At 46.7% G+C, this 21,614-nt stretch overlaps 1 long non-coding RNA gene across 1 annotated transcript; it reads right to left on the bottom strand.

The window, feature by feature from the left end:
- Positions 1 to 5,504: 5,504 nt before the first annotated feature.
- Positions 5,505 to 12,384, bottom strand: LOC115496654 (uncharacterized). The gene is made up of 2 exons (XR_012057596.1): positions 11,478 to 12,384; positions 5,505 to 9,210 (listed from the first exon to the last, which is right to left on the bottom strand). It is a non-coding gene; the product is annotated as an uncharacterized lncRNA (long non-coding RNA).
- Between the last annotated feature and the right edge of the window lie 9,230 nt (positions 12,385 to 21,614).

Genomic DNA, 21,614 nt, shown 5'->3' with positions numbered 1-21,614 from the left:
TGTCCCAGAGACCGAGCACACAACTCTCGCTTTCCAGCCTTTGCTCTTCCTTGGATCCCCCATTCTCCTCTCCGATTTGCTTCCATTCTTCTACTACTTTTTTTTTTTTTTTTTTTAAGTGTAAAACGGGTAATTTAAAAATTAACCTCAGCAAGAGCCCGTACTTTATTTTATTGAATTGTTATTTTAGCCGCTGTGCTGTGATTTGTCTCTCTGAGTGCTAATGCACTCTTGGATGGGATATTTCTCTACTCAGGTTTGTAAAACTTTTAGGACTCGCTGGCTCAAATTCAAACAGTTTTGGATAACCAAAGGAAGGCTGAGATTTAGCAGTGAGGTGAGGAAGATGGGTTTGGGCTCTCTTTCCCCAGAGCAGCGGTGCTACAAAACACCAAATGTAGGCAAAAACCTGTCGCTGAAGGGAAAGAAACAAATAGTTCACTCTTAGGAAATTGGTCAGCAGTCCTTAAATTATAAAGGTCTCCAAAAAGAGTTCAAAATGTATATGCTATAATCCGAGGAATCCCCACTAATTTCTCTTTTCAGACGGCTTTTAGAAAAACTTCCAAGATTTTCTGAATTTGCACTTTCCTGCCTCATCCTTGACACATCCTTCCACCACATTCCCCAGCCCTTTCTTGGAGTGTGAGTGCCGATAATGTCATGTACCTGTGAAGGTGTCAGCTGCATTTTGAAATAAAACAGAAGAAAAGGAGAAGAAAAGCAGTTCCCTGAGCCACACTGCCTGCTCTGAGAGCGCACATACAGGTGAAAACACGAGTGACAGCAGAGCAGAAATTGTCTTTATTCTTCTGGGAGCTGCCTCTTTTCCCCTCTTACTATATTATTATTTTCCTCATGCTATCGTTTAAAGTAAAAACAGGGTTTTTTCAACAGTCTTTCATTGAATCAGCAACACATTTTAAGTGATCTTTTGCGGTGTGGTCTCTTATGTGTGGCCATAAGTCTTATCCAGAAACAGTAAATCTGTCTTATCTGTCAGATTTTGGTAACTTTATACATGAAAGGGAAGAGCGAGCAACTTTGGAGGATTTAGAAAAAGGACTTATCAGTGTAAGCAAGGATAACAGCAAACCCTGAGGCCCATGGGAAGTTTGCCCTTGTGATACTGGCCAGGGTTTGTTACATTTTTGGTTAGAGGCTCATGACTTTCACCCTTTCTGCAAGCATCATTTCCAGAAACAGGCAGCTCTGCTCTGCCGCGAAGATTGCTCTGGGATTTCGTTGGGGTTTGTTTTTCCTTCCGAGAAAACCCTTTGTGTTACTGAGGCTTCAACACTTCAAAAATAAATATAAACCCGAAAGGAGACCCGGGAGCCAAAGAGGAATAGCGAGCTGCCAGTCCCCCGGCCGGCTGGAGGGGGCTGGGGGAGCATCCTTTGGGAAGGGATGCCGGAGAGCTCCGTGCTGCCATTCCTGCCCCCAACCCTCCCGACGGAACCCTGTGTGCCTGTGCCTTGGCAGGGGTGGCAGGCTGGCACCGGGGTCACCCTTGGGCTCTAAAAGCACGCCAGTGTCCCCGAACTGTCTGCGACTGTCGCGTTTCTCCCCGCGCAGCGCTCACCTGCCATAAGGCACAGCATTACCCCGGCTGAAACTTAAATTCACAGTCTGACACTTCGAAACTTTTTAAAAATTCTTATTATTATTTCTTTTCCAGACACTAGCACTTTTTTTTTTTTCCTTCTTTTTTTTTTTTTTTTTTTTTCCTTTTTTCCCTCCCCAGCTCCCGGGATGGGAGTTGATTTTCCCGGTGCCAAACCGCTCCCAGAGACACCCGGCAGGGCTCGAAGGGAGAGACAGAGCCATCCTCCATTGGCAACCAGCGATGAAACGCACTTGAAAAGCTGCCAGGGAGAATTAGGATGGTAGCCCTATCCTGCAAAATCAGATGGTTTGCAGTGTCCCTGAGCAGCTGTTAAGCTTGTTGAGGGTATTTTTTTATTAGTATTAGTAGTATTATTTCCCGGCATATTTTTTTAACACCTGCGAAGTTTGTCTATGAGGATGCCACTAAAGACAGAAGTACTGAGTGCTTGACAGACTCCATAAAGTCCTTGGCATCCTTCTGGGTACGTGACAGGTCCGAGGAGAGGGATGCGGAGCGCCGCTCCCTGCCCGCTCCGCCTGGCACCACGGGGCGGTGGCAACCCCTGCAGCCCGGCAGAGATGCCCTCCTGGCCCAAAACAGGAGAGGGACGGAGGGTTTGGGTGGAGAAACCACCTGCAGCCCGGCAGAGATGCCCTCATGGCCCAAAACAGGAGAAGGATGGAGGGTTTGGGTGGAGAAGCCACCTGCAGCCCATCCCTCCCTCTTCAGTCACACACAGCGTGTCCTGCTCGGCGCAAAGGGGACAGAAGCTCTCTGGACACGCAGAAAGCACGGGGGGAAAAGGAGGTTTGGTGATTTCTGCTCCTTGCTGCCCGAGGAGGAGCTGCCGCTGGTAGCGGGGCTCTGGCGGGCAGCCCCCGCCCGCCCCGGGGAGCGCTGCCCGGCGGAGGATGCGCTGAGAGCCCCCGGCAGCGGCAGCATCCCCCGGCAGCGGCTCACCCTGGCATCAGTGCCCCTGCTCACACTCACATCAGTGCCCCTGCTCTCACTCACATCAGTGCCCCTGCTCACCCTGGCATCAGTGCCCCTGCTCACCCTGGCATCAGTGCCCCTGCTCACACCCACGTCACTGTCCCTGCTCACACCCCTGGGATCACTGTCCCTGCTCACACCCCAGGTGTCACTGTCCCTGCTCACTCTCACATCACTGTCCCTGCTCACTCTCACATCACTGTCCCTGCTCACACACTCACATCACTGTCCCTACTCACACCCCTGGTATCACTGTCCCTGCTCACACCCCTGGTGTCACTGTCCCTGCTCACACCTCCAGTCCGAACCCACCTTCCTCCCTCCTGCCAAACATCTGCAATGTGTCCCCTCCCAGCCCTTGGCTCCACTCGCTGTTTCCCCTCGCTGAGCTCTCCGAGTCTCTCCGAGCCTGCCATAACCTGTCAGAAAATGCCCTTTTCGGCGGGAGGTAAAGTCCAGAGGGCATCAGATCCATTCCAGCTGCCAGCGGAGAAGCCAGGCAGGACAGCGGCGGGAGGATGGCTTTTGTGCTTTATTTCACACGAACACCCCGAGGCACCCCAGGTCCCCTCCCTGCCTCCCGGGAGGAGCACTGCAGCCTGGCGAGGTCACCCAGAGCCACACCGGGACCAGATCTGGGGGTCCTGGGCAGCCCCTGCCCTGGGGGAGCCTGCAGGTCCCTGCCAGGGAGGGCACTAAACACCAGAACATCCTCATGCTCCGGCCCAGATATGTGAATTATCCTTATTCTCGTTGTCATTCTCATTCTTTTTAATTCTTACTCTTATTTTATCTTTATTTTTATTGCAAATATCTCCAGAGGACACAGGAAGAAGCATGACTACTATATATACTATTATACATTATATAGAAGGCAACATCAGACACATGCAATGAATATTTGTTCCTTTTATGCCTGTGCATTGAGAATAATGCATGACCATAAATATGACCATCTATAAGTGCTAAGTATTTATGTTTACATACATATGCACATTAGTAAACATGCACTGTATGTATATGTTTGCACAGGGAGGAGGTGTATCTAAATACACATTTTCCTTGTGTTATACTGCACCAAAAAAAAAAAAAATTAATTCTGCCCAGTCTGCCCCCTCCTCTGCTCACGGAGTTGTGTGCAGGACCAGAAAAGCAAGTCAGAATATAAGGGTGTGAGAGGCCAATAAGCCCTTAAGTGGTTACACGTGATTTATTTTCCTTTCGAGCCCAAGCAAACAAATCACAAAGAGGAGGTTGGTTAAAAAATACTCCCAGCAAGGTGCTCGGTAACCCCAGCATCGCCCAGCGTGTCCTGGCAAGGGGTCAGGCTGTGGGGCTGCTGCTGGGGCTGTGCCTCTGATCAAGTATTTATGGCCACTGCATCTTTGCATAACATTTCCTTTGCTTCTTTTAATGGCTTTCTCCACTCCTTTCCCTGCTCCTCGCTGCAAACAGCCTCAGTCAGCCCCAGCGATGATATCAAGAAAGGTTTTTCTTTTTTTTTTTTATGGTCCAGCCAAAGCGAGGTCATTCTAATAATACCCAAGGTCACTGGTGGGAGCCACCGAGTCTCGCAGTCATTTTTCATTTGCTTGCAACAGTTAATGACAGTCCCAGGGATGGAGCTGGGAGCTGATGGCCATGTGATGTCACCAGCACATGCTAGGGGATTATAAGGGCAGGTACAGGGCAGCGTTGTGGATTAAAAATTATGGGGGAAAAAAAATCACTATTAACTGCTTCACTCCAGCAGCTTGGTGGAAAAAAAAAAATAAAAACACTACAGACAAAGGAGGGGGTTTTCTTCCTCCTACCCCCCTCCAAATCTAAAATGCCAGCTCAACTGTTCCATTTTTTCCTGATTTAGTGACTCAGCTGGAAAAGATCTGTGCAGTGTGTGAGGGGAGGCGCTGCTTGCTGTACCAGCTGCTGGGCAAGAGGTTGCAAAAGCAACCTTGCAATTTCCTGGGGGCGTTCCTCTCCCTCCCACCCAAATCAGAGGCTTCATCCCTCTCCTCATGCTGCCAAGGGCAAAGCCTGTGGTGGCACCAGCAGGAGTCAGACCTAGACAAGGTTTTGGACCTGTGGAGGTGTTGTTTTTTGGTTGTTTTAATTAATTTATTTTTTTTTTATTCTAGCTGTCCACTTGGGAAAGAAAAGAACGAAAAGGAAGCAGATCCCTGGGTTTGATCCCTCCTGGTCGGGCTGCAGTGCTCTGTGGCTGGAGGAGCCCTGGGAAGGTGGGTATGGATTTAACCTGGGCACCAACTGTGAGGTTCATGCTGCAAAGTGCCCCTCACACAGCCCTGGGCATCCTCCGAGCTGCCCTTGCCCCCAGGGATCCCAATCCTCATGTGTGGCCCAAGGTTTGAACCCATGAGCTGAAATATTACACCCTGAAAAGTCAAGAGAGTGCACCAGCCTGCAGGGACCAGGGGAAGAAGCTCCACAAATCAGCTAGATGCCAAATTTCCTAATAATTTAATAAATATTCTGTTTAAATAAATAGAATATTTAATAAATAATCCTAATAAATTATAAATATATAATTTAATAAATAAACAAATAATCATATTCTTCTCCAAAAGGTGCAGAAGTAATTTTTTAACCTGTAGGTTAACTAATACTTTGGACAAACTGTTTTTTCTCACTGAGAAATGAACTAAAAGAAAGATAAATCGCATATTAATCTTCATTCAGCTCTCATCATTGAACTATTTTGTCTTAGTTATCTCATCTTATTGTATTTGTTTATGAAACATGACCTTCTCATAGCCTTTGTTTCTGCATTTTTATTATTTTCTGACACATTAACTGTATAGTGACCATCAGTTTAATGTTTTATTATTGTCAACACATGTATTTGTTTTTTAATTCCATGGAGAAAGTTAGACATCAGTTGAAATCATCATCCAGTGATTTTTATTAATTTGGTGTACAAGAGAAAAACATGGCAAACCACAAGAAAACAATTAGGACAGAAAACAAGTGACTGCTTTATACCAACACCTAATTTCTAAAACTGTTTCACAGCCTCCAACCATTTATGAAACTCTCACTAGTAAGGTCAGTGGACTTTGGATCGACTCCTGTTTAAAGCAGGATGGATCAATGGAGCGAAGAGATGAGTACAAACCGATGTTGTTGTCCAAAATACCCTGAGATGCATAAACCCCACACTTTGTCTTTTCTGTGTTTGCTATCTCCTCTTCATGCTCATCCCTGCAAATAACTTTTCCTTCAAATCCTGTGTCTCACTTGGATGAGAAGGTAGAAACAGATGCAGCTGGAGGCTGAATCTTTGAGCCAAATTCTGCTGCTCTGACCGTGGCTGCAGCGAGCCCCTCTGAAGGATGCTGAGCTGACACCAGCTCTGGGGTGTTTTCTTAAGGATCTTCAGGTGTTACCTGGTGGTTCCTGTCACAATCAAAGGCTGCTGCATTTATTTCTTTTCCCTGTGAGGACACAAAGCCGTGTGCTGCTCCTCAGATGAGAAGAACGTGGCTCATTCTTCCTCTCTGCCTGTTTTCCACAGAAATGCCTCACGCCCTGTTTACAGCAGGGCCTGACTTGATTTATGGTGGTTAATAGGATTAGAGCATCAGCCTTTCTGGAGGAGATTGAAATGCAGGGCAAGAGTGCTCCCGAGTTGCTGGTGTCTTTTTTCTCCTCCTGTGATGGGCAGAAGGACACACCTCCAAGCAGAGGGGATTTGTCTGGTGGGAGCAGGCAGATTATCTGCATCTAGTGAAACAAGGTGTGCATGGCAACCTTTGCCAAGGCTCAGAGCCAGAACCTACTCGCTATGAAATAATTGTGTCACTACCTAACCAAGACACTCTTCATGTTTCATTTATCTTCTGACCGTAATTGAATGGTTGAAAAGCAAAAAAAAAAAAAAAAATGTAGACAAATTCCAGCTGCATTGAGATCTGTTTCTTTCTCTGCTACCATGGCCCATCATTAGATAGTTTCACTCTCTGTACAGAAGGTCAGAGAGTATAAATATAAATTGCATTTTGCATTACTTCTAGATGAGTGAAGCTGTCAAAGCAATAATATAAGCTTTCAGTCCCACATTCTACCACTTCTTTCCCATTTTTTGGCCAGGAGGTCATGTGCAAATTGAACGTGACAGCCCAGACGACATGTCCAACAGACTTATATTGTTAGACATTTCTGCCATGGCACTCACCACAAATTAAACCCACGTCGGACTTGGAGCTCTTCAAGAGCTGCTAACAGTGGCTCAGGCTTCTTGCAAAAAAGTTTATGTCCACGTCAAGCCTATACAAGAATAACAGCAACTCTTTTGGAGGATGTTGTCGGCAAATGGAAAACACAACGGGCAAAAAATCTGACAGGTAAACCTGAAAGAGCTGAGCACAGACTTTAAGTTGTTTGCAAGGTGGGTAAATCTATGCTGTATATGTGTACTCTTCACTTCTGTCAAAACTCTCTCCTCCAATCTATTATTAATAGGTAATTTTTGGTATTTAGTGGATATTTTTGCTGTCAGCATTCAAAAGAGGGGAAGCAAACTCCTAATTTTCCACCCCTTTTTATGCAAGCAAAGTTAACTTTGTGTCTGTTGATAAAATACTGTGTACAGCAGTTAAGACACTGTTGTTGATTTGGATATAACTGTATATTTATAGCATTGAAATCTGCATGGGTAGCTTCCACTAGCACCCATTTGAATGATGTAGTCTGAATTAATTTGTGAAAATAGATGCTACTGAATATTGTCTTTTATATTAACTCAGAGCAGTTTTCTACAGAACACAAGAAAGATGAAATTGAGGTTGTTGTCTTCAGCTGGAGTCAAACCAGGTGTCAAAGTAGCTTTAGAAAGTTCTTTGTGCTGTGTACAATGCTGGAGAAAAGACAATGCTGAATGACAGTGAAACAAGATCGCTCTGGGGACAGAAAACCAGATTTCCAGCCCTTCACCTTTAGGTGTCTCAAAATGCAGCAGAGGATCTGAACAACTGAAAATCTTTAGCATCTGGCAGTGTCTGCTGGCCCATGCTAAAGAGCTGGTGGTCTTGGTCCAAATCTTGGCAGAAAGGAGTTCACGTTATAAATGCCATTATCTGGCAAATCTTTGCAGGAGTCTGAGCAGAGGGGCAGGAGCTCACTTGGCACAGAACCTCCTCCTTTCCTCCGTGGCAGAAATGTTCTCCCTACATAAGGGCTGAATATGGATCAAGAAAAGTCCCTGCCATTCTTGCTTTACCAGCTTCTCATGAATGAGCAAAGAACTTCATTTTCAAGGACTACCAGGGCTTTCTCTCAATTTTTTTTCTTTTTAGAAGGACTAAACTTAGAGTGAAGAGTTTGAGCCCCATCTGGTACAAATCGGTAGGGGCTTTGCAGGCTTCAGTAGAGCTACACTGATTTACACCAGATGATGCTATTAGAGGACTGAACTATCCAACAATAATTATAAAAAATGTCTTTGATTATGCATGTGCAACAACTATTTATGTTTACATTGCAGAGATTTGCATGTAGCACAGTGGGGAGTATTTTATCTCTTGAAAACATTGCACCAGCATAAATAATCCACTGACATTCAAATGAGCAAAGAAATGCCCGTGTTTTACCACAAGATGGACCATAAAGGATGCTCTTCGTGTGTCTTTTTCAAGCAGATTTGTCAATAATCCTCAACTGTGAAGTTTATTCAAAAGAAAGAGAGGTGGAAAATAAAGAAAAAGGTAAAAGTTATGCTCTATTCCAGGTGGTTACATTACAGATTGCTCTGAACTGTGGGTCTCGGTGCAACCAGGCGATCCTGCACTTGGGAAAGAGGATGGGGGAACCAGGGGAAAAAGGACATCAAAAATGCCCCACAACAGTCAGTACCATACCTCCTTTGGCAGCATTCAAAGCAGATTTTCAAGGAATGCGAAGCAGTTCAAATCCAGAGTGAATTGGACACAAACCTATCAAAGGCAGAGATGGAGATAATCATGTGAAAATTGGGAGATTCTGCTGAAGTACCAGCCTGGAACAACAAACAGAAATTACCATTGGGGTAATTACACTGACATTTAAGCTTTCAGAACAGAAAATGCTTAAAATATGCAGTGATATGTTGTATCTTTGACTCACAAGAGGAAAGGGAGATGAAAGCACAGGTAATGCTCCTTTGATGTTTGAACTGCATACTCAGGTCTCCTGCCTTGACTTCTGGGGTTTTTTTATTTGCTAATTGTGCTTTGGTAGCGCTTCGAAGGCATTAAATTTCTCAAATTAAGGCATGTTGCCCTACTCCAGATATAGCTTTCCTCTTGAGAGCAAGGGAGAGAAGCATTGCTGGCATTTTAAGTTCAAATGCCCAGCAGAGAATTGGAAGATCCGCAGACATCATTTTCATGACCCTTTTTCACCTTTGCATGTTTCTGATGAGGAAAACCAGGGGATTCTCCCTTTATGCCCTGCAGAAGAAGATTTTGTCCCACATGGGAGCCTGCAGAGCACTGAACTCACCTGGGTGGTTTGGCAAAGACTCCACTCTTTGTCCTTAAAACACATTGCCTCAGTTTCCCCATCAAAGGAGTGAGGATGTGATAATGATGAGCTTCCTCTTGGGAGCACTGTGAACAGTAATTTGTGATTTTATTAGCTCTTCCAAGATGAAATATGTCACATAAATGGTCAGAGTTATTAAAGTGGGCTTAATTGGCAAGGGCTTGAGAAGAATTTCTGTCATAAAAAGGTGTCTTTGAACATGTGAAGGAGTTGGTGGACTTGATCCTGGCACAGGGCTTCCCTTTTGTGTGACAGAGCAGCACAAGCTCAGGATGGCAGGAGAACCATCCCACCCATCCCACTGGGTCCTGAAATGAGGACCTAAGAGGAGAAGACAAGGTTTATGCTCAGGATCAGTGTGAGACAGAAATCCCAGTTGATTTCTGAAGTAAACAGGGTGAAAATTGTCTTCCCAAGAATCCTGGCTGCTCAAAACAATGTGAGAACATTAAAACCAGACCCAGGTTCTGGCAGAGGAAATGTGACAAGGGGAACATAGGCTTAGTTGGGAGCTTTGGAACACCAGTCAGATGGGATAAATCTACTTTTGTATCTTTGTGGATTTACTTTTCTCTAGAAGCAGAGCTCTATTTTGATGGCTGGTTTGAGGGAAAGCTAAGATACTGTCATTAAAACCCAAATTGTAATCCTAGCAAATTAGCCAAACCTCCAGGCACTCTGCTCACCAGAATTTCCTTACCAGAGGAATCTGTCACTTTGTCACTACAAAATGAGGCCAAATTTTCAAAGATGTCTCAGCAATGAGACTCACAGGTCTGGTACTGAGCCATCAGGAGATTTGCATTCACAGTTTGGGTTTCCAACATGACAATAAGAAGTTTAACTCCAAACACAACTGTGTTGCACGAGTGCATTAAAAAAAAAAAAAATACAAAGTGAGAAAAAGCCTCTTTTCATTTTCTGGGACAAGCATGAGTAAACTAAAGTGACAACTGTGCTTTTGCTTTGCATTCAGGCTTCCTTTGATTTTTCGTGAGAGCTTGGACACCCAGAAGCTGAGTTCATAGGAGCTAATCAGGAAAATAAAAGAAGTTTTAAAAACTTCTCCAGTGTTGAAATCAGTGGATGTTGAGCACTGAAGTCACCTAATGGTTATGAATACCATCCTCCTGAAATTTTTTTTCTGTTGATGACAGAACTGCCTCCAGATCCTTCGAGGGGATATAGATGTTCAAGATATTAGGGGGTACAGGGATGAATGGTAATGGCTTTAAACTGAAATAGGTTAGATTTAGATTAGATACTAGAAAGAAATTCTTCCCTGTGAGGGTGGTGAGGCCCTGGCACAGAGAAGCTGTGGCTGCCCCATCCCTGGGAGTGTCCAAGGCCATGTTGGATGGGGCTTGGATCTACCTGGGCTGGTGAAAAGTGTCCCTGCCCGTGGCAGGGGGGTTACAAAGAGATCTTTATGGTCCCTCCCAACCCAAACACTCCAGGATCCTGTGGCTCCATGATTATAGGAGGATGAATCCGTTCTGAGAGTCTGAGTCCAGTCCTCTGTGCCAGCAGGGCCAGCCAGGGCAGGGCTGGGTCACTGCTCACTCCCTGCTCGAGTGGAGGGGGCTGAGGCTCTGCAGGGCACCAGCACCATGTGTGTGGGTCTGAACAGAGCTGGGCAGTTTTGACATGGTCACAGACATCTCTGCACCAGCTCCTGCAGGCTGCCAGATCTATCGAGTGTGCTTCTAAATCTGGTGTTTATTTTTCACTCCATTTTGCCCTCCATCATGATTTAACCAGCTGGGCGCTCAGTGCTTCTCTTTCCAATTTTATCACTAACAGGTTTTGCTATGGCTCAGTTTCTTCTGCACTTTATGCATTTTTAAATTGGTAGCTGCTTTAATGATATTTGCAGCTAATATGTGCCTCCCCTGAGCCACATCCCCTGCACTTACAGCATTCTATCAGATATCTGTGCCAGGGCTAGAGTGTCACAGGGTTTCATCTCTTCACCCTGCCTAAAAGGGGAGTTTGGGGTGGGCCATGGCAGGGGCTGCTGTCCCACAGTACAGTGACACAGCTGGGCAGTCCACTGTGCTCTGAGATCAGTTTTTGAAACTGGGCTCTGCTCCCTACAAGTGCATTATGTGTGCACACTTATCTGTGTGTTTAAAGATATTTCATTGTTTGTTTATGTATGAATTCATTGCATAAATTTTCATGTTATGTGATAAAATAAATTTAAAGCTTTTACAAATTTATCAATCCAGAATCTTTTTTATTCTCTTCTTTCTCCTCTTCTTTACAGAATGACTAATACATCAATGTTTAGGGAGCCTGTTTATCATGCAGAGAAAACTTGTGTTCAAACCTATTTATTTTTCTGCTTCACTCTGTGGATATCTTCACCGTGGGTCAATTTGTTTTTCTTCTGGGAGGATTTCTGCCTCAAAGGTTTTGGCCACAATATCATACCTAGATTGGAGAAATCTTACCATTTAACAGAAATAGTTGTCATTTTTTTAAGCATCTTTACTTTCCAGCAGAAGAAATACATGCACATATGGGATTTAAGCTAAAAGTCTCAGAGTCTCCTCTGCCAGAAGAGTTTGTTAGGGCTGAGGGTTGGACGAGTCAGCCACAACCTCTTCCCTTTCCCAGGAACAACATCTGTGAGGAGGCAATGCCTGGGGTGACAGAGAAACAGCCAGGGAGAACTGACCCTTTAACCAGTTCACAGTCACCACTTACTTCCCATGTCATCTCCTCTGATACAGAATTTTACACTGTCCTTATTACAAGTCTTGATTTTTGGCATGATATTTGAATTGTTTGTTTGTTTGTTGGGTTGGGTTTGGTCTGGTTTTTTGTAGAATGAAGAGCTGCAATCCTTGGTATTGTTTTCTGCAGCTCTAAGTAAAAAAACCACACGTTACTTTCTTAGCCCAAAGCATTCCCTTTGCAGGTGCCCCTTACCAGATTTGCTGTAATAAAGCAGTGTTGTTCCTGGGAAGGCTGAGGGTTAGTGAAACATTTCATGAATAAAATAATCCCTGATGTACAGGTGAGCACGATCAGGAATAGCCAATACTTCCAGCAACTCTTATTCATACCCATTGAAGAAACAACTCAAAACACCAGTCCAAATTTCAATTTATGGGCAGAGGAGGTGCTGAGGAGATGGGGCTGAGCTGAGCACTGCAAGTATCTGTTCCTTTGCAGACATTGTGCCAGCCAAGCTCTCGCTGCCCTGCTTCATCACCCCTCTCGAGCTGCTGCTCTGCTGATGCCCGACACAGCAGAGCCAGCCAGAACCAAACGTGGCCATCCTGAAGGTTCCCACCGTGGCTCCATCCCCCAGGGAGCTGAGGTGTCCCCTCCCAGCGCTCTGCAGCACCTGGCTGAGTGACAGGGCTGTGCCCAGGCCAGGCTCACCTGGCTCTGCAGGGGACACCAGGTGGTGCAAAGGCACCGTGCTGGATCCGCTGCCATCTGCCCTTCTGGCCATGAGCACGGAGGCTCTTGGATGTGCCAGGGAGTCCTGGCTGCCAGAGCAATCCCTCGGTGCTGCTGACAGCTTGTAGGAGGGACAGGACTGTGTCCAGATGGCCCCAGATTTTGAGGAGCTACGCCGAGAGATGGAAGCTGAACTCACCCCTCCCATGGCGGTGGTGGGGGCTGAGAGCGCTTTCTTCTCCCAGATTCCCCATTTCCTGCTCCTGTCATCTGCCATCCCTGACAGTACCAGCACTGACAATGCCACCCCATCACCAGGCAGGCTGGCAGCCATCCCCACCTCCCCCAACCTGCACCGCCTGCCACCTTCCCCCACCTCCTTCTGAGGGCCAGCCTGGTCTGCTGTGTGCCCCTTTCTGTGTCTCCTTCCTCACCACAGCCTCCCGTCTGTCTGCCCATCCCAAAATCCAAGTGACAAATCCCTGTTCCCACCATCCTCCAGATACTCTTTACACTGCTTTTTTCCCAGCCTTCTGCAAGGCCATACTTCTTACCCTCACTTCCCAGAGGCCAACCTTCTTTCTTCTTTCACACATTCCATTCTTTCTTACCATATCTCAGTTTCTCTTTCATCGGTGATGCCAGCATGGATCTTCTGTTTAGCCACAATTTGTACAACTGCCTCTGTTCCTCCATTCCCCCAATCCTCCCTTCGTGGCATTCCTGCATCAGAGTGGGCAGTCCCTCTTTCCCATCCCTTAAGAAATGGTACTGAGGTGACAGCTTTTAAAAACATTGCCAAGACCATAACAGATAGGTCAAATGTAGCAGAACATCTGTCTCTTAAGTTGTCCTTTAATTTAAAATGGACACTGGGAGTTTTTCTTCCTTTGAAATTTGCCCTGTTAATACTTTTTGATTCAAGGAGCAGTTGCAGTGATGTACGTGGATACACTTAACAAGGAACATGTTTCCATGCAAAACAACCCCACAAAAGCAAGCAAAACCCTCCCCCAGTTTACTCAGATTTGGTTTTATTTGGGATAGATTTACTGGTAGGACCAAGGAGATTGCATCCCTCTTCCCTCACTAGCAAACAAGCCATGGATTCCCAAGAGGAGGAATGCACCCCATCCCTATAATGGTGCAATTCAGGCCCATTTGTGAAGAAAACCTGCTCTTTGCTGCAAAAACAGCCCTTCTCTCTCAAAGAGTAATTTACTCAAAGAGTAATCTCCTTGCTCTGGAAAGTATTCTCTGTTTCTCCATGACTTTTCTTTTGTCTGCCTGTAACTTATCACCTCCTTCCTCTTCTCACAAGTGACCACTGATAATCAGCCCAGGCAGCATCTTGAATTGGATGAATTCTGAATAGGCCTGGTGGGTTTTTTTCCTTATTTATACTCCTATTAATTTGCCTGGCAGAACCATGCAGCAGCTGATCATCAGTATGCCTTGATGCTCAAATTACTTGAGCAGTGTTGGTTGGACCACAGAACTTCACCTGGTTTATGACTGGGAAGATCATGAGAGCCCCTGTGATTGATACCCTGGGTCCATCACCATTCTTGACCAAAAACAGCTGCTGAACTGGGTGGGGAAAGAGAAATGCCCCTAAGGCAATGCTGAGGCCACAGCCCCTCTCTGAGTACTGGTTTTGCAGCAAAAATCTACTCTGAAAAAGACAGAAAGGGGTCATAGAAATTTTCCAAATGCTGTAGAGGAAAGAGCAACCCTCCTTTTGCCAGGTTTGATTTCCAGAGAGGCACATACCTCCATTTTCCTGTGTACACACATGTATGCACACACACACACACACCTGTGCCCATGAGGAGAAATGTTCAGATCTCATAGATTTCAAAGACACAGTAATTTCTTACCAGGCTTTAAAGGTCCAAAGCAGCACAAAAATCTCAGAATCAATCAAATGACTTCTGAAAAAAACTTAAAAATGCAGGAGATAGACACCAAAGGAAATGTTAACACTTTAATATTTAAACCAACTCTTCTTATTGTATGCAGTGCTCAATGCCCTCCGACGCTTCCTGTGGCAAAGGAAAAAGAATTAAAAGTAGAAACTGAGACTGCCAGGCAGAACAAAAATAAAATGCTGCTTGTGGCACATTGCTTGGTGTGTATGTGAGCATCACACCAGGCCAGTGACCCTGAGAGAGGCTTGTTCTGCTCATTCACTTTCCTCCAAGCAGCTGTTCCCAGCCTCTGGCCGGGGAAGACCTTGTGGTCCATGAGGCAACCTCCAAGTGACCGGGAGAGGCAGCACCAACTGGCAGCTCTGCAGTCAGCAGGAAGAGTGGCAGGGGCTGGAAAAGTGAAATGGCTTGAAAAATCCTGCTGTATGGGAAGAAAATAATTTAACTCTTTAGTTCTAGTTCCATTGCTAGGCCAGGATAAAGATATGGGACAAGCTGTGGAAATTACACCCACAGAGAGAGAATTCTTCCAAAGGTGCAAGAGCACCCAGAGTGCAGCCTCAAGTTTTATAGATGAGGCATTCAGCTGGCAAATCTACCTTTTATCACATTCACTTCTAATGCAATCCATTTGCCACAGTTAATAACTTGTGTCCTAGGCTCTGTGGGGCCCTCAGATGAAGAGCAGTTTGTGGGTCAGGGGTGGCTGCTTCAGCCCCTCCTCGCTGGGAGCCTTGGGAGGATGAAGCCATCTGTGTGTGCTTGGATGTCCATGCGTGGAGCAAAGAGAAACCAGCTCTGCAAAGGTACCTCCAAAGGAGGATTCCTTCTGCTCCTCCCTCCTGGTCAGAAATTGACTTAGAAAATGAAAGCAGAACTGCTTTTATTGCTGCAGGTTGACTTGAGAGTCCCTGATGAAACCATGCCCAGTATGGACCAAAGTGACACCCAAGTGAGGTCTGCATTTTAACAGAATAGGTGAGAAAGGGATTCATCTCTCCCTTTGCTTTAATTTCCACTTTTTTTCTTTTTGGATGCATCTATTAAAAGTGAAAGGTGTTTGATGTGTGTAAGTAGCTGCTTGCCTGGCATAAACCATCCCAGGATTTTTGAGACACTTATGGTAATCTCCAGGACCTGGACATCACGTATTTTGTGAAGCATTCAAGACAATACCTTATACAAATCTTCTTTCTAATTTAATCCAGAGCAGTTGAGACTGGGCTACATTCAGAGCAGGGAAAATCTGGTTGAATAGCCACCATCAAAGTCGAGCAACAAGGGGAGCAAATTACCAAATCAGCAAACTTGGGGCAGGTGTCCCCTGGAGAAAGGCTGGTGAGCTTCCCTTTAAAGGCTTATTTTGTGCAGGGAGAGGCTCTCACCTCCCAGAGTAGCAGTTCTGTCACAGATTAATAGTCTCTTTCCATAGCAACACCTGACCCTTTCCTCCCCTTGCCTTGATTATACATACATATATACATATATATACATACAGACATATTCCCTGTCTAGGGAAAGAATGGACAGCTGACAATTTTCTGTGGCATCAGCATGATTTAATGAAAGGGAAGCTTTAAAAAAAAATAAAAAAAGAGAGAGAGAGAGAGCTGGAATGCTACTTCTAAAAAAAGAAATATGCAGAGTCACAGGATCTGCAACCGTGTCAACAGCACAAGGTGTTATCAGGGGCTTCAGACAGGAGCCTGAAGTTTCCTGAAGAGCCTCTACTACATCAAGGATTGAACAAACGTGGGTGACAGCACTTTGGAAAGTGGCCACCGCTGGGGCAGCTGCAAGGATGCCCAGAAAAAGGCAGATGCCTGCCTGGCCCCTCTCAGGCAGTGCTGTAAAACTTGGTCTGCAAGTGGCTGGCTAAAATCCCAGCTGAGCTTGCCTCATCTCTGGCCACAGTCCTTCAGCTGAAAAGCACACACTTGGGGTGAGCAGCAGAGACATCTTTCATGGCTTCCTTCAGTGATGTGCAGGATGGCTGGGACAGGGCTTGGCCTCCTGCCACCTCTTACAAGGAGGAAAATACAAATAAAAGCAAAAGCCCTGCACCTAGAATAACACAGTACATGGGAATGAAGTGAGTAGGAGCTGGAGAGGAAATTCTTTCCAAAGAAGGCTCCATTAATAATATTGTATTTACAGGAAAAGTAATTTTGCACAAAGAACTGAAGGGTTCTGTTTGCAAAAACTGAATCTGTGCACGAAACCAACACATGTCCAAAGGGGAAAAGGTCCTCAGGAGGTGCTGTGACACCGTTCAGAGTCCACACAAAGCTGCTAATAGAAATCTCAAGGGGATTTAATCAGTCCCTCGATAAAGCAGCTGGCACAGGAGAGTGTCCACCAGCACTGAGCTACGGACCAGTGCAGGGACGGGTGACACTGAGATGTTCTCAGGGGGACAAGGAACATGTCCCTCATGCCTCTTCACCACATTTGGAGAAGGTGGATCCTGCAGGAAAAGGTTGGGGTAAAAGCAGATCCCCTGATCACGTTAACAGAGAAACCAAATGCTTTTAGCTCTCGTGGAGCTAGTGAATAAAAAAAATAAAAGCTTGCACAGGAAGACAAGATGATGTTTAAGAAATCCAGTATGGAATGGATCCACATCCCAGGGAGAAGGGAACTTGCAGGTAAATTGGAGGCTGGCAGTGACCCAAAACTGCTAAAGAGCACAATGCAAAGCATCGAGTGCCTGCTACTGATACTCCAGTGATCTGATGTGAAGAAAAGATATTGCCCTGGGGAAAAAAAAAAAAAATCATTCCTAGAGGCCAATAGATTAGGTAGTGTTTGTTCCAGCTGTGAGGAGCAGGAGGCAGCCTATCAACATACCAAAATATCTTTGCATCTCTCATTAGAGCTGATGATTTTTTCCCTTTTTTTTCCCTCTGATGAAACAGATGTCCAATTCATCACATCTGAAACATTTTGTTTCATCCCCAAAGATCTGGGCTCCTCACCCTGGGGCAGTTCCCTGCTGGGGCTGTCCCTGTGAGCTCGGGGGCCTTGGGGCTGTGGCTCAGGAGGGATTCCTGGGTTCAAGGCCCCGCAGCAAAGCCAACAGGCGTGTTCCAGGGGAGGCTGAAACAAAGGGGGTTGAAATTCCCAATTTGTTAACCTTATGGACCCTCCGAGGCTGCTCACAGCCATGGGAGTTAAAAAGGATGGGGAGAGGTGAGGGAAAAAAAAAAGAAAAAAGACAGTGCATTCCTTGCTTGATGTTATTATCCCATCGTGGCTGGGGACCACTGGGACAGAACAAAGAGTGGCTGCAGACATCAGTGTGCTCTGATGGAGGGTCCCACCTGCTGAATGAAGCAGAGATTTTTGACTTTTTAATCCTAAACTCAGCCAGAAGGTTATTAGACCCATGACCACTGGGCCTAAACCAACAGCAGGCCCCTGACTGATAATTTCTACAGATTATATTGATGAAATACAGGATTTCTTTGATGCCAATGCACGTTTCTGCTCTTGCCATACACAAACCATCCTGGAAAATCACATGTGATGCATTCCCTGTGCATTCCTCTGGCGTTCATGTGCATCTCCAACGAAATAAAGTCCACTAAAGTCAAAACCAAGCTACGTTCAGCTGCGTTGGAGAAATAAAAATACATTCACCTAATGTGCAAAAAGTGCTTCCAAATTAACTCAAACTAAAGGAGCTCACAGATAAAACTTCTATAAATAAGATTGAAAGAGTTAAAACCTAGAAAGAAATTGTTAGCATCAAAATCTGGTGGAGTAAGGCTCTCACCTTACTCTGTGTAAGTTCTCAACCTTGCAGCTCAATTAAGGGTTATCTTCTACAAAGATATCCAGACCTGATGTTCAAGACTGAAGTGAAAAATAAACTCATGGGGTCCTTCAAAATAACAGTTTGAATTATATTGTTCACCTTTAAAATCCTAATAATTATGGCACTTTTAAGACTGGGAACTGAGGAGAACAAAGTATAGTCCCGATGTTGAGCTGTAATTCCAATTCAGCATCTCCTCACTACGAGTCTCCTCACAGACACACCTACTCAGTCTCTGCTGGCCTGATATTTCTATATTTTTTCTTTGTAGAAAGGTGGGAATCAATAAATGTAGGCGTAAGTTAGTATAATCACCTTAAAAGGCTGAGTTGTTTTTTAATTTCTCTAAGGTTTTATCTTTTTTATATCATTTATTGTGCTGAGAACAGGAAAGGTTTGCCCACCTGGGTGTCTGTAAACTTTCCCGGGGACTGTGTCAAGCTGATTTTTATATCCTCCCTCCCTCTGCAGGGAACACTAAGTTCAGATTTACAGTAGGGAATATAAGAACTAAATTAGAGTTCTCATGAGAGTAAAATAAGGATAATCAGAAGAAACGTCTTCAGCTCACTCAAGCGAAAAAAGTTTCAATCAGAAGGCAACTTTAATTTGGTTTATCAGTTCCCACCACACCTATTAGGTAGAGTCATCCGCGGGGAAGGGTCCGGCGGCTGTGGGGAGGGAGGGAGGAAGGGACCGCGCCCCTCCCTGGCCACGGGCTGGGAGGGAACCGAGAATCCCGGGGCTGGGAGGGAACCGAGCATCATCCCGGGCTGGGAGGGAACCGAGCATTAGGGGCTGGGAGGGAACCGAGCATCCCCCGGGGCTGGGAGGGAACCGAGCATCCCCAGGGCTGGGAGGGAACCGAGCATCATCCCGGGGCTGGGAGGGAACCGAGCATCCCCCGGGGCTGGGAGGGAACCGAGCATTAGGGGCTGGGAGGGAACCGAGCATCATCCCGGGGCTGGGAGGGAACCGAGCATCATCCCGGGGCTGGGAGGGAACCGAGCATCATCCCGGGGCTGGGAGGGAACCGAACATCATCCCGGGGCTGGGAGGGCGCGGATGCACCGCGGATGGATGCGGGACCCCCGGCAGGGCGGGTGCGGCGCGGCCTGAGAGCGCAATTAGCATTATCTTGATGAGTTTCTAGGCAGAGAGTCCTTGCTGTGCCTTTCAGAAGTCGCAGGGCACTCTGTCCCCATCTGTTCCTTTATGATTATTACTTTACTTTTTTATTTATTTATTTTTTAATAGTAATCGTTGACCTGATATAGATGACTGGGGGAAAGGCGGGTGATGTGGTTCCTACAGCGTCAATCAAAACTCTTTCTCCAACCTTCCCCACACGAGCACTTTCCATCTCCCAGCTGTACTGGCAAGATGTTCTTAGCCAAATACATGATTCTATTAATGAGCACTTATATTTGCTAAGGAATGCAAATTCTTTCTCTCCGTGTATTATTAGCTGTATCAGAATGTTTGTCCTTTCAGTCCTCTTTGAAGTTGAAGGAGGAAAGGCTGCTGTGTGGCACTGAGCAGGGAAAAAATATGAGAGAGAGGAAAAAACACTTCTAACTCCTCCGGGTTTTTATTTGTTCTCTTGCCAAAGCTGCCGAAGGTAGCAAAAGTTACAGAAATTATTTAAAATCTGTGGTCCTTTCCCTCCAAATTAGATAGACTTTTTTCCCAGCTGATCATTCCCTTTTCATAATAATGGGATCTAATGAACAGCCTGGTTTGAATTTGCTTTATAAAATAATCTCTCAGATGCTCCAAAGAATCTATTACGCGTGGGACGGAAAGAAATCCAATTGCCGGCCGAACACGAGAACGGCTTTTTTTCGCTGCTTTGGGCTAAAAACGAGCACCTTCTCCCCCTCCTCTGCCAGTTTGCGGCGGATGGAGCGATCCGCCGGGGAAGCGCCGAGCGCGGGGTCCGCTCCGGACGGGAATTCCCGCGGGATGCGCGGGGTCCGCTCCAGTCGGGAATTCCCGCGGGATGCTCGGTGCCCGCTCCATCGGGAATTCCCGCGGGATGCTCGGTGCCCGCTCCATCGGGAATTCCCGCGGGATGCTCGGTGCCCGCTCCATCGGGAATTCCCGCGGGATGCGCGGGGTCCGCTCCGGACGGGAATTCCCGTGGGATGCTCGGTGCCCGCTCCATCGGGAATTCCCGTGGGATGCGCGGGGTCCGCTCCGGACGGGAATTCCCGTGGGATGCTCGGTGCCCGCTCCATCGGGAATTCCCGTGGGATGCTCGGGATGCGCAGGGCTGAGAGCAGTGCCCGCTCCGGCCGGGAATTCCCGAGGGATGAGCTGTACCCGCTCCATCGGGAATCCCGCGGGATGAGCAGTGCTCGCTCCATCGGGAATTCCCGCAGTGCCCAGCACGGTACCCGCTCCATCGGGAATCCCGCCGGATGCTCGGTGCCCGCTCCATCGGGAATTCCCCGGGATGAGCAGTGCCCGCTCCATCGGGAATCCCGCGGGATGCGCGGTGCCCGCTCCAGTCGGGAATTCGGGAATTCCCCGGGATGCGCATTTTGCGCGGCCCAAGCGCCCCTGGCCCCCCCTGGATCCGGGGGGATCCGCAGCGCTGCGCGGGGCAGAGCTCCTCACCCACCCGAGGGTCTCAGCCACGAGTGGGGCTCTCCCCGTGGCTCTCCGCGGGGGAGTTTTCATTGCAGATAAGCCGGGGAAGGGCGGGGGGGATGAAAGGGTGCCCCGGCGTCAGCTCAACTTTTGTCATGTATCACTTTTCCTCTTGAAAGGTGTTATAACAGCAATTCAATTACAATAAATAGTGTACATCATCCTCACAGCTGGAAAATTCTGTAACTAACTGTGACCAAACGTTGTAAAGGAATATAGCTTAACCAGTATTACTTTTTTTTTTTTTTTTTTTTTTTTTTTTTTGTGCTGACCACAGGTTAATTAATTTCAAGGAGCTTAGTATATCTAAACAGAAACACACTGCGACGCTGGCAAGAAATCATAAAATATAAAAGGTGGAATTAGGAAGATCATGTGAAATCTCCACAGCGGTGTTTGGTGCCTGGGAATAATCCCGGCGGTGCCCCCTCCGTTCCTGCCCCCCCAAACCCACCGGAGGCACCGAGCCCTCTGCAAACACCTCAGGGCACGGGCTGGCATCCCTCGGTGACATCCACCCGCGGCCGGGGCTGGCTGTGCCACCCGCTGCCACCTGCAGCGAGCCCCGCATCCGTGCATTATATATTATATACATTGCAGGCCGTACCTATAGACTCCGCTCAAACACTCGCTGCCAGCCCGGGAT

The sequence above is a fragment of the Taeniopygia guttata genome, chromosome 10, assembly GCF_048771995.1.
Source record: "Taeniopygia guttata chromosome 10, bTaeGut7.mat, whole genome shotgun sequence".
NCBI classification, from domain to species: Eukaryota; Metazoa; Chordata; class Aves; order Passeriformes; family Estrildidae; genus Taeniopygia; species Taeniopygia guttata.
The sequence above is the reverse complement of the archived record's forward strand: the minus strand, read 5'-3'. Positions and strand labels throughout refer to the sequence as shown.